The sequence below is a fragment of the Anomaloglossus baeobatrachus genome, unplaced genomic scaffold (assembly GCF_048569485.1).
Source record: "Anomaloglossus baeobatrachus isolate aAnoBae1 unplaced genomic scaffold, aAnoBae1.hap1 Scaffold_2733, whole genome shotgun sequence".
NCBI classification, from domain to species: domain Eukaryota; kingdom Metazoa; phylum Chordata; class Amphibia; order Anura; family Aromobatidae; genus Anomaloglossus; species Anomaloglossus baeobatrachus.
In genome coordinates this window covers 87,704-100,419 of record NW_027442233.1, presented here as the reverse complement: position 1 = coordinate 100,419, position 12,716 = coordinate 87,704, and the positions used below count along the sequence as shown (strand labels likewise).

The 12,716-nt window shown below is 52.5% G+C and overlaps 1 protein-coding gene and 1 long non-coding RNA gene across 2 annotated transcripts in view; both read right to left on the bottom strand.

The window, feature by feature from the left end:
• Positions 1-12,716, bottom strand: part of LOC142265226 (uncharacterized) — a 61,716-nt gene that overhangs the window by 9,867 nt on the left and 39,133 nt on the right. The window lies entirely within an intron of this gene.
• LOC142265225 (uncharacterized) lies at positions 2,451-8,860 on the bottom strand. Its single transcript, XR_012731578.1, has 3 exons — positions 8,772-8,860; positions 2,753-2,902; positions 2,451-2,623 (listed from the first exon to the last, which is right to left on the bottom strand). It is a non-coding gene; the product is annotated as an uncharacterized LOC142265225 (long non-coding RNA).

Sequence of the window (12,716 nt, the reverse complement as noted above, 5' to 3'; positions counted from 1 at the left end):
GGCGAACTGCTGGGGGCAAAACATCTGGGGGCAAAACATCCGGGGGCAAAACATCCTGGGGGCGAAATGCTGGGGGTGAAATGTTCGGGTGCGAAGTGTACCTGGGGGCGAACTGCTGGGGATGAAATGTTGAGGGCGAAACTTCCAACTCCCCCTCCATGTACCCACTGTGGGATAATCCTAACATCCCTCATATGTTACAGTTAAGGTCCAGTCACACATAACGAGATAGTTAACGAGATCGTTACTACGTCACAGTTTCCGGATCGTTGTTAAATCGTTGGTGAGATCGTTGGTGAGATGTCACACAGTCATTTTCCCAACAACTTTAGTAACGATGTAGCGACCTGTATAACAATCTCGTTGGTCGATGGGACCCTGTCACACAGCAGCTATGTAACGATTCTGACCTCGAATAGGGGCGTAGTGTTTGACGCTGTAAGCCACGTAGGCGTGCATATGCGTTGCCTTTTCCACACCCCTCCGCTCCGATTGCTGGCCAATACTGCGTTCTGATTAGGCGGCCGGCCTAGAACGCAACTTTGTATCACTTCATCCTTTGTCCCTTTTTGAGCCTTGCTTTGAGGATAGAACCTGCGACTTCAGCTTCAATCCGAAAAGCAAGCAAGCAATCGGGAACAAAGTACCAATGAATCTGGGTGTAGTCGCAGGTTCTATCCTCAAAGCAAGGCTCAAAAAGGAACGAAGCATGAAGCGATACCCAATCAGAACGCAGTACTGTTCTCTGCCCAACTAATCGGTGCAGAGTGGGCGCAGAAAAGGTGACGCAACTACACGTCTACGTATCACACGTTAAGTTCTCATCTAGGTCATTAATGAGATAGCTGGTAGGTGTCAAACATACAGATCCATCCGGCCCAACAGGACTCCAACAAGCCAAAAATGGCCCAGGACATTCAGAAACGACCAACGATCTCACAGCAGGGGGCGGATCGTTGGTGCATGTCAAACATAACGAGATCGCTGGTGAAGTCGTTGTTTCGTCACAGAAACTGTGACGTAACAACGATGTCGTTAGCGATCTCGTTATGTGTGAAGTGGCCTTTACCCTGTGCTGAACTTTGGATAAAAACGCCCCTATCAGAACATTCATCAGAAGGGAGAGAAGGAAGATCCATCAATAAGATGCCGAGATTCTAGGAAGATGGATTCATTGCTCTCAGTGGAGAAACAATAAGAATCTTGTAGTTATGATACTTATTAATGGCGGATAAAGATATAATAAATTATGTTACAAAGCAAGCTTTCCAGACTACTGAGGTCTCATCAACTACAAGATTATTATTTTGTTTCTCCCAATGAGAACAATCAATCTTTATTCACCTGGTGAACACGGCACCAAACTAAGAATCTACGATGTCACCAGCATCATTACCCTCCGCTTTCTCATAGGTGTCCACCATACTGATTAGATACTTCTTCCCATGATTTCTAAGTTGTCTGCACATTCTGCGTACACTGTCATTTGGCTTTTACAGATTAGAGATCTGGGCAGCAAAGGGTCAACATCTTCTAATTTCAGGGTAGGGTGGATCCTACCTGTAAGATCTGCCTGATACAGATCTCACTCCAACAGAAGGGCGTCCAATGCCCAAAATAATGGGGACAGTTTTGGGTGGAGCAGCATGTGGTGGTCTAGCAGCAGAATGGTGACCATTTAATATGGCTGGACGACAACCCTGATAAAGCAGTCACAGCCGGTGACTGAGAAGAATCTGTGACTTCACTGCATTTAGTGGTCACTACTCACCTGGGCGGTTATCTGTAGGAATCTCCAATTTACTCCGCTCATCAACCCTCACATATGTCTCTGTAGTATTAATATGGGGCAGATCTTCCCCCTGAAACAAATATTGTAAAAGTCACAGACAAGGAAAAGTCCTATCTATGATCAGCTCTAATCCTGCCATCTCCACCACTCTCATTACACAAGTATAACACATATAATACTGGAGGATAAAACAAGACTGAGCACAAGACCTTCACAGCCATCTACACATCATAGGAAGATTTCATGGCACCTTCTCTCCATCTACCTGATGATCCTGAGGAACATCGGGGTCTTCTTGTTTACAGTCCTGTGGGAGAAGAGGACGGGGACATCTCTCTGGTGTTGTCCCCTTACTTGATAGACCTGGAGGAGACACATACAGGGACTGAATTCATTCCTTACATACAGATAATTATAGGCCGTGTGTATTTAGTCCTGTCTATTACCTGGTGATGTGAGGGGCTGGGGATCCTCCATCATGACGTCCTTGTACAGATCTTTGTGTCCTTCTAAATACTCCCACTCCTCCATGGAGAAATAGACGGTGACGTCCTGACACCTTATAGGAACCTGACACATACAATGATACCGTCACCCCCGATCCCTTCATAGCGTTACTGTATAATGTCCCAGCATTCCCAGCAGTGTCACCTCTCCAGTCAGCAGCTCAATCATCTTGTAGGTGAGTTCTAGGATCTTCTGGTCATTGATGTCCTCATGTATTGGGGGGTGAGGTGGAGGCCCCGTGATTGGGCTCAGGGGTCTTCCCCATCCCTCAGACACAGGGGCCTGACAGCGTTCACTAGAGGTCTTCTTCACTACTGTGTAATCCTGGTTATGGAGAGACACAGTAATAAATCTCACTCCAGACATTTCCAGAGTCCTCACCTCTCCAGTTCTGTCCATCTGTTATTCCCATAGATAAGAATGATGTTATGTGACGTCATCAGAATCTCTCACCTCTCCAGTAAGCCGGAAGAGGATCTCTAGGGTGAGATATAATATCCTCTCCGCCATCTTGTCCCTGTCTATATCCATCCTTCACGGGGCAACCAGGAGAATTCTCTTCTATAGAAGATCTCCACTGAGAGGATCTGATATTGTAAGGACCTGAATGGGGAGATGATGACGATGTAACATCATAAAGAATCCGCTGTAATAATACAATTACTGGAGAGAATAAAGGGAAACATATAATGAGAACATTCTGGGGGAACATTATACTGTGGGGGGACAAAAAGGGGCCGAAGATTGAGGGCAGAAAGGGGCCGAGAACCGAGGACAGAAAGGGTCCGAGAACCGAGGATAGAAAGGGGCCAAGGACCGAGAGCAGAAAGGAGCCGAGGACCGAGGGCAGAAAGGAACCGAGGGCAGAAAGGAGCCGAGGACCGAGGGCAGAAAGGGACCGAGGGCAGAAAGGGGCCGAGGACCGAGGGCACAAAGGGGCCGAGGACCGAGGGCAGAAAGGGGCCGAGGACTGAGGGCAGAAAGGGGCCGAGGACCGAGGGCACAAAAGGGGCCGAGGACCGAGGGCACAAAAGGGGCCGAGGACCGAGGGCACAAAAGGGGCCGAGGACCGAGGGCACAAAGGGGCCGAGGATCGAGGGCACAAAGGGGCCGAGGATCGAGGGCACAAAGGGGCCGAGGACCGAGGGTAGAAAGGGGCTGAGGACTGAGGGCAGACGGGTTTCCTCACTTCCGGCCTCTCATAGTTTGGGTGTCTGTATCTATCAGAGGAAAAGGAACAAAAACCTCACAATTCATAGAAATCAGTGAGAGAAAAACTCCAAGAAAGTCACAGCGCTGAAGGGGTTAATGTCACCTGTGACCAATAATGGGGAATTTCCACACACCTCCACCTGCAGAGCCGCTGTCACAAGTAACAGTCATGTGGTTTCTGGCTATAGAAGGTCACAGCATCTGGCTGCGCAGAATGCTCCCTGACTTTCCATTGTTCCTGCTGTCAGTATTAATTTCCTGCTGGATTTCTCTCCCCCTTTTGGACCCAGCAGGAGCTCGCCTTACACCAGATCATCAGCATTGTCTGGGTGCATAAATACCCGTTACTTCCTTGGACTCATGCTGGTGATATTTTTAGTTCATTCAAGCCTTGGTTGTAAGCAGGTGGCTTGTACTCCTCTGTGGTATCGCTGCTGAACTTCTACCTGTGTCACCTGTAGATAAGTAGTTCATGCATTTTCCTGTGTCGTGTTTAGTGGGGTTGATGAAGAGTTCATCCCACCCTTTCCCTATTTAGGGCCCCGCAGTAGTTATAGCTAGGGTCAGGTATCCGGCTCGGAGCAGAGGTGCAGAACCTATCTATGGTGGTGAGGGCCCAGGGACCAGCAGTAGTTATATCTAGGGTCAGGTATCCGGCTCGGCGCAGAGGTGAGGAACCTATCTATGGTGGTGAGGACCCAGGGACCAGCAGTAGTTATAGCTAGGGTCAGGTATCCGGCTCGGCGCAGAGGTGCGGAACCTATCTATGGTGGTGAGGACCCAGGGACCAGCAGTAGTTATAGCTAGGGTCAGGTATCCGGCTCGGCGCAGAGGTGAGGAACCTATCTATGGTGGTGAGGACCCCGCAGTAGTTATAGCTAGGGTCAGGTATCCGGCTCGGGGCAGAGGTGCGGAACCTATCTATGGTGGTGAGGACCCAGGGACCAGCAGTAGTTATATCTAGGGTCAGGTATCCGGCTCGGCGCAGAGGTGCGGAACCTATCTATGGTGGTGAGGACCCAGGGACCAGCAGTAGTTATAGCTAGGATCAGGTATCCGGCTCGGCGCAGAGGTGCGGAACCTATCTATGGTGGTGAGGACCCAGGGACCAGCAGTAGTTATAGCTAGGGTCAGGTATCCGGCTCGGCGCAGAGGTGAGGAACCTATCTATGGTGGTGAGGACCCAGGGACAAGCAGTAGTTATAGCTAGGGTCAGGTATTCGGCTCGGGGCAGAGGTGAGGAACCTATCTATGGTGGTGAGGGCCCAGGGACCAGCAGTAGTTATAGCTAGGGTCAGGTATCCGGCTCGGGGCAGAGGTGCGGAACCTATCTATGGTGGTGAGGACCCAGGGACCAGCAGTAGTTATAGCTAGGGTCAGGTATCCGGCTCGGCGCAGAGGTGCGGAACCTATCTATGGTGGTGAGGACCCAGGGACCAGCAGTAGTTATAGCTAGGGTCAGGTATCCGGCTCGGCGCAGAGGTGCGAAACCTCTCTATGGTGGTGAGGACCCAGGGACCAGCAGTAGTTATAGCTAGGGTCAGGTATCCGGCTCGGCGCAGAGGTGAGGAACCTATCTATGGTGGTGAGGGCCCAGGGACCAGCAGTAGTTATAGCTAGGGTCAGGTATCCGGCTCGGGGCAGAGGTGCGGAACCTATCTATGGTGGTGAGGACCCAGGGACCAGCAGTAGTTATAGCTAGGGTCAGGTATTCGGCTCGGGGCAGAGGTGAGGAACCTATCTATGGTGGTGAGGGCCCAGGGACCAGCAGTAGTTATAGCTAGGGTCAGGTATCCGGCTCGGGGCAGAGGTGCGGAACCTATCTATGGTGGTGAGGACCCAGGGACCAGCAGTAGTTATAGCTAGGGTCAGGTATCCGGCTCGGCGCAGAGGTGCGGAACCTATCTATGGTGGTGAGGACCCAGGGACCAGCAGTAGTTATAGCTAGGGTCAGGTATCCGGCTCGGGGCAGAGGTGCGGAACCTATCTATGGTGGTGAGGACCCAGGGACCAGCAGTAGTTATAGCTAGGGTCAGGTATCCGGCTCGGCGCAGAGGTGCGGAACCTCTCTATGGTGGTGAGGACCCAGGGACCAGCAGTAGTTATAGCTAGGGTCAGGTATCCGGCTCGGGGCAGAGGTGCGGAACCTCTCTATGGTGGTGAGGACCCAGGGACCAGCAGTAGTTATAGCTAGGGTCAGGTATCCGGCTCGGGGCAGAGGTGCGGAACCTATCTATGGTGGTGAGGACCCAGGGACCAGCAGTAGTTATATCTAGGGTCAGGTATCCGGCTCGGCGCAGAGGTGAGGAACCTATCTATGGTGGTGAGGACCCAGGGACCAGCAGTAGTTATAGCTAGGGTCAGGTATCCGGCTCGGCGCAGAGGTGCGGAACCTATCTATGGTGGTGAGGACCCAGGGACCAGCAGTAGTTATAGCTAGGGTCAGGTATCCGGCTCGGCGCAGAGGTGAGGAACCTATCTATGGTGGTGAGGACCCAGGGACCAGCAGTAGTTATAGCTAGGGTCAGGTATTCGGCTCGGGGCAGAGGTGAGGAACCTATCTATGGTGGTGAGGGCCCAGGGACCAGCAGTAGTTATAGCTAGGGTCAGGTATCCGGCTCGGGGCAGAGGTGCGGAACCTATCTATGGTGGTGAGGACCCAGGGACCAGCAGTAGTTATAGCTAGGGTCAGGTATCCGGCTCGGGGCAGAGGTGCGGAACCTATCTATGGTGGTGAGGACCCAGGGACCAGCAGTAGTTATAGCTAGGGTCAGGTATCCGGCTCGGCGCAGAGGTGCGGAACCTATCTATGGTGGTGAGGACCCAGGGACCAGCAGTAGTTATAGCTAGGGTCAGGTATCCGGCTCGGCGCAGAGGTGAGGAACCTATCTATGGTGGTGAGGACCCAGGGACCAGCAGTAGTTATAGCTAGGGTCAGGTATTCGGCTCGGGGCAGAGGTGAGGAACCTATCTATGGTGGTGAGGGCCCAGGGACCAGCAGTAGTTATAGCTAGGGTCAGGTATCCGGCTCGGGGCAGAGGTGCGGAACCTATCTATGGTGGTGAGGACCCAGGGACCAGCAGTAGTTATAGCTAGGGTCAGGTATCCGGCTCGGCGCAGAGGTGCGGAACCTATCTATGGTGGTGAGGACCCAGGGACCAGCAGTAGTTATAGCTAGGGTCAGGTATCCGGCTCGGGGCAGAGGTGCGGAACCTATCTATGGTGGTGAGGACCCAGGGACCAGCAGTAGTTATAGCTAGGGTCAGGTATCCGGCTCGGCGCAGAGGTGCGGAACCTCTCTATGGTGGTGAGGACCCAGGGACCAGCAGTAGTTATAGCTAGGGTCAGGTATCCGGCTCGGGGCAGAGGTGCGGAACCTCTCTATGGTGGTGAGGACCCAGGGACCAGCAGTAGTTATAGCTAGGGTCAGGTATCCGGCTCGGGGCAGAGGTGAGGAACCTATCTATGGTGGTGAGGGCCCAGGGACCAGCAGTAGTTATATCTAGGGTCAGGTGTCCGGCTCGGGGCAGAGGTGCGGAACCTATCTATGGTGGTGAGGACCCAGGGACCAGCAGTAGTTATAGCTAGGGTCAGGTATCCGGCTCGGGGCAGAGGTGCGGAACCTATCTATGGTGGTGAGGGCCCAGGGACCAGCAGTAGTTATAGCTAGGGTCAGGTATCCGGCTCGGGGCAGAGGTGCGGAACCTATCTATGGTGGTGAGGGTCCAGGGACCAGCAGTAGTTATAGCTAGGGTCAGGTATCCGGCTCGGGGCAGAGGTGCGGAACCTATCTATGGTGGTGAGGGTCCAGGGACCAGCAGTAGTTATAGCTAGGGTCAGGTATCCGGCTCGGGGCAGAGGTGAGGAACCTATCTATGGTGGTGAGGGCCCAGGAACCAGCAGTAGTTATAGCTAGGGTCAGGTATCCGGCTCGGGGCAGAGGTGAGGAACCTATCTATGGTGGTGAGGGCCCAGGAACCAGCAGTAGTTATAGCTAGGGTCAGGTATCCGGCTCGGGGCAGAGGTGCGGAACCTATCTATGGTGGTGAGGGCCCAGGGACCAGCAGTAGTTATAGCTAGGGTCAGGTGTCCGGCTCGGGGCAGAGGTGCGGAACCTATCTATGGTGGTGAGGGCCCAGGGAGCAGCAGTAGTTATAGCTAGGGTCAGGTATCCGGCTCGGGGCAGAGGTGAGGAACCTATGTATGGTGGTGAGGGCCCAGGGACCAGCAGTAGTTATAGCTAGGGTCAGGTATCCGGCTCGGGGCAGAGGTGAGGAACCTATCTATGGTGGTGAGGGCCCAGGGACCAGCAGTAGTTATAGCTAGGGTCAGGTATCCGGCTCGGGGCAGAGGTGAGGAACCTATCTATGGTGGTGAGGGCCCAGGGACCAGCAGTAGTTATAGCTAGGGTCAGGTATCCGGCTCGGGGCAGAGGTGAGGAACCTATCTATGGTGGTGAGGGCCCAGGGACCAGCAGTAGTTATATCTAGGGTCAGGTATCCGGCTCGGGGCAGAGGTGCGGAACCTATCTATGGTGGTGAGGGCCCAGGGACCAGCAGTAGTTATAGCTAGGGTCAGGTATCCGGCTCGGGGCAGAGGTGCGGAACCTATCTATGGTGGTGAGCACCCAGGACCAGCAGTAGTTATAGCTAGGGTCAGGTATCCGGCTCGGAGCAGAGGTGAGGAACCTATCTATGGTGGTGAGGGCCCAGGGACCAGCGGTAGTTATAGCTAGGGTCAGGTATCCGGCTCGGGGCAGAGGTGCGGAACCTATCTATGGTGGTGAGGACCCAGGGACCAGCAGTAGTTATAGCTAGGGTCAGGTATCCGGCTCGGGGCAGAGGTGAGGAACCTATCTATGGTGGTGAGGACCCAGGGACCAGCAGTAGTTATAGCTAGGGTCAGGTATCCGGCTCGGAGCAGAGGTGAGGAACCTATCTATGGTGGTGAGGGCCCAGGGACCAGCGGTAGTTATAGCTAGGGTCAGGTATCCGGCTCGGGGCAGAGGTGCGGAACCTATCTATGGTGGTGAGGACCCAGGGACCAGCAGTAGTTATAGCTAGGGTCAGGTATCCGGCTCGGGGCAGAGGTGAGGAACCTATCTATGGTGGTGAGGGCCCAGGGACCAGCAGTAGTTATAGCTAGGGTCAGGTATGCGGCTCGGGGCAGAGGTGAGGAACCTATCTATGGTGGTGAGGACCCAGGGCCCAGCAGTAGGTTTAGTCTAGTTTAGTTTCCCTAGACACAGGGTTTCCGTTACCTTCCTTTTTGCTGTTCGCTTGGTGCTTCCCAACCCCCGCATCTAGCGTAACAGCCGCACAGTATACATGTGGCTGCTCTGTGCTTCCAGGACCTGTGATGATGTCACATGGAGGGGAGGAGTCAGGGTCACATGGTCAGCTCCTCAGTAGTGATGGGTAAAATGCGGTTTTTTGGTGAGCCGGGCTTTTGGCTCTGGAAACGGCTCTTCATTTCCTATTACCTTTGGCTTTAAATTTGAAGCTAAATTCTGGTATGTTGTAACCCATGATTGTACCTTTTAGTAAAAATCTACACGTGCCAATTTATGACATAAAACAGAATAGTTTCCAGAATATCCAGATTTTATATTATTTGCTGTAAAAACTTTAACAAACACAAAATGAACATGCAAAATAGCAACAAGCTCCTAATCCTCAGCGCCACATTGTAGAGCCCCATTCACACGTGGCGAGTTCACTGTGGGCTGTGTCTGCTGCAAACAGTCTGCAGCAAATCTGCAGCGTCAGATGTGGCCTCTGCATCCAGGCGGATTTAGAGAAGGAATCTGCTGCGGAATTCCCCCGTCCATTGACTGCAATGAATGTGGCATATCGGATACTCTGCACATAGTGACGCTGCTGAAGCCAGTTTCACACCTCACGTCACATTCTGAAGTTTTCCATGAAGTGAGAATGTGTTTTGGATAAAGCCATTGCCGCTGTCGGCTTCTGTAAATGCCATGGAATTTCCACGCTGATGATCTGCAGAAACTCCGCTGCAAATCCACAAAGTGTGAAGGCGCCGAAAAGTGTCTCTAGGGCCCATTGGATAAACTAAGTGCCATAGCCTGGATGGACGGATGCAGTTTATTTCCTCTGTTATTATCTGTTTTGGAAAAGACTGTTTTTTTGGTGTCCCATCAAGGACCAATGTCTTCTGCCATCACTAATATAATGTCAGTAAAGGGGTAGGATCACATGGGCAAGTGCCATTAATTGAAGAGAACTTTTTATAATAGATATATTCTCCATATACTTATTTTAAAAATTCTGCTTCAATCCTGCTGGTATTCCATAAAAACCTATGGAACTGTTTACATGGGTTTCCATGGAAGTTGTCCTGAGCCGAGAGCCATTTTTGTACAGGTCAGTATTGAACCACATTGCGAATAAACACAATGCGGCCGCTAAAATAGCGAATATTAGCGATTTTAGCCGCAGTATCGCGTATATTCACAATGCGGTTTAATTTAAACATTCAAATTGGACCGCACAAAGTGTTGGAAATTGCCAGCACCGCACAAAACGAGAAATGTTTGATAAAAAAAGTGCAGAAATCAAACAAGTGCAATTCAATTAGCTCAACACTACTGGCAATTGTATGCAGAATGGGATGTGATGTGAGAGGCTGCACTGCCTTGTATAGGACTAGTTCTGTGCATGAAGGTGGTCCCTCAGATTGGCACTGCTATCATGTAACAGGGGCTGCTGGGAGGTCATTCACCAGAAACAACAGAACCATTCCAAGCTTCAGTAGCTAATGGTGCATTTACACAGTCGCTGCAGCACCCGAGCCTGCGATCCAGTGATGCTCGATCCAGCGATGGGATGTTTGCAGAGGAGATCCTTATCTGCCCTGCCCATATGCATCGCTGGATCATTTGTTCTCTTCCATTCAAGTGAATGGGAGAGAACAAGGGACGCACATTTACATCCGCTGTTTCTCCCTCGCTCAGCGAGGATTTACAAGCTGGCGGTAAATAACTAGAATCAGGCTAAATCCAGATGTCAGTGTTCCTTTAATAAAGTGCCTGACTGCCTGTGTCGCGGGCGGAGGAGGGGACGCAGCGCTCTCCCACTGCTCGAGTCCGGCTGCTGCTCGGTGGTGGCTCGAGCAGTGTGCCGGATCCCGGGGACTCGAGCAGCGCTCTTCGCCCGTGAGTGAAAGGGGTTGATTGATGGTGGGGATTTGGTTATTGTCCGTGACGCCACCCACGGTTGTGGTGATAGGGTTGACACCACCACTGCACTGTATGGGGATCCCGGGAGCGGTGACAGGGAGCAGCTGTGTTGTTAGTTCTCCCCTCCGTGGGTAGGGTTGGTTGTCCCGGGGCCCGGTGATGGGGTAAGGACGGACGGTGGCAGGCGGGTTGCGGGGGCCTGGCGAGGTGCAGGGTCGTGGGGGCAGCGCTGTGCCGCACGGCACGGTGGTACTCACTCAGCCTGAGACGATGACACAGTTCTCGGTAAAACACACGGCTGGAAAGACGGGTCCCACGGACGGCTGCTGTTGCTTTTCCCCGGTAGGTTAACGGTGACTGTCCTTTCCCTGCACCTAGTACTGCTGTTGGTTCCAATGGGTTCCCACCGGTAACCCGCTCCCCGGCTTGGATATGGGCCGGAGGAGCCCCTCTTTGCCCGCAGGCGCTGGCCCTGAGGAACTGATGCCTTGGCGGTGGTGGTGTCCCTCTCACTTGGTTGGACTGTTGCCTTCAATCGGGACTTAGTTGTTTGGAAACCCAGGAGGTCCCCTTCACTGACGGATTTGGCAAATTCACGGCGACTTCAAGCCTTGCCGGGGTCCGAAAGGCCCCTGCCAATGGTGCTGGCTTCTCCTTGTGTACCGGTCCGGGACCGCCGGGCCACCGCCCGTCCACGGTCCTTACGGTAACTCTGATAGGCCACTCCTGCAGACGGTCACCGCCGTCTGCTAACCTTGCTGTCTCTGTCCGGGCCACACACCCGGACGCTGTCAGTTAGTTGTTCCACTACCACCTTGCTCCTCACACTTTCACTGTCCAAACTAATCTGCTCTCTTTTCCCGCCTCCAGGACTGTGAACTCCTCGGTGGGCGGGACCAACCACCTGGCCCACCCCCTGGTGTGAACATCAGCCCCTGGAGGAAGGCAACAAGGATTTTGGGGTCTAGCTTAGGTGTGCCTAACCGGGGTGTAGGGTGTGGTGGTGTAGTTACCTGTGACCCCTGGCTTGTCCAGGGCGTCACACCTGACTGCTGCTTGCTTGTCACAGATTGGAGGGGGCGGGGCTGTGAGTCAGTGCTATGTGCGGCAGCAGGAGGAGCTGCATTCTCAGTCTCCTGGATAAGACCAGAGTGACTACTGCCGGGAGTGGCGGGGCAAGAGGGGACTAACTGTGGAACGGAACTGGCAAAGAGCCCTTTACATTTCAATTGGCTCCCTGCCAGGAGCCGACTCATATGATTCACTATGAAGAGCCGGCTCTTAGAGCCGGCTCGTTCAGGAGCTACCCATCACTAGTTTTTTGCTTAGTGTCGTTTTTGCTTGCTTTTTACCCTATACTATCGACAATATTACCTTCCATGTTATCTCCTCTGATACCCCAGATTCTCAATCAGGCACACCATCCTGACTCCTAAACGTGAGCCTGGGACCCTTACTCCATACCACGGGAACTGCTCTTTTTCCGTATAATTTAATGACTGATATACTTTGAGCCGCATTGATTCTTCTCCAGGCTATACTACCAGAACTAATAGGTAACATTGCATTTTACTCCACCTCACTTATTCTACCCACTATCTTTACATAGCAACAGTAGTTACGTTAACCTGGTTCCCTGCTTGAACCTTAGATATTGACATCACACTGCAGGAGCTGCTATCTCCCTGGGACACACATGGTCGCCACCCCTGCTTAGTATATTGAGACCCTCAAGAGGTACAGTTGACCACCGAGGTAACCAACACTTCACCTCTTCTTAATGGAAATACCTATCAATGAATAATACCATATTACCCAACCTAATGGGTTACTCCTCGTTCTCTTACCTTAATAGATAAGTTTCATGTTCTCTGTTTCAGACCTCCCAAAACATGATCCATTAACCTCTTAGGATCCCACATACTGACATTACCCAGGGATCTCACTGTTTTGATACAGGGTATGTCAGAGCAAGTACTACCTTCTGATCTTGTCTTCCTTTCC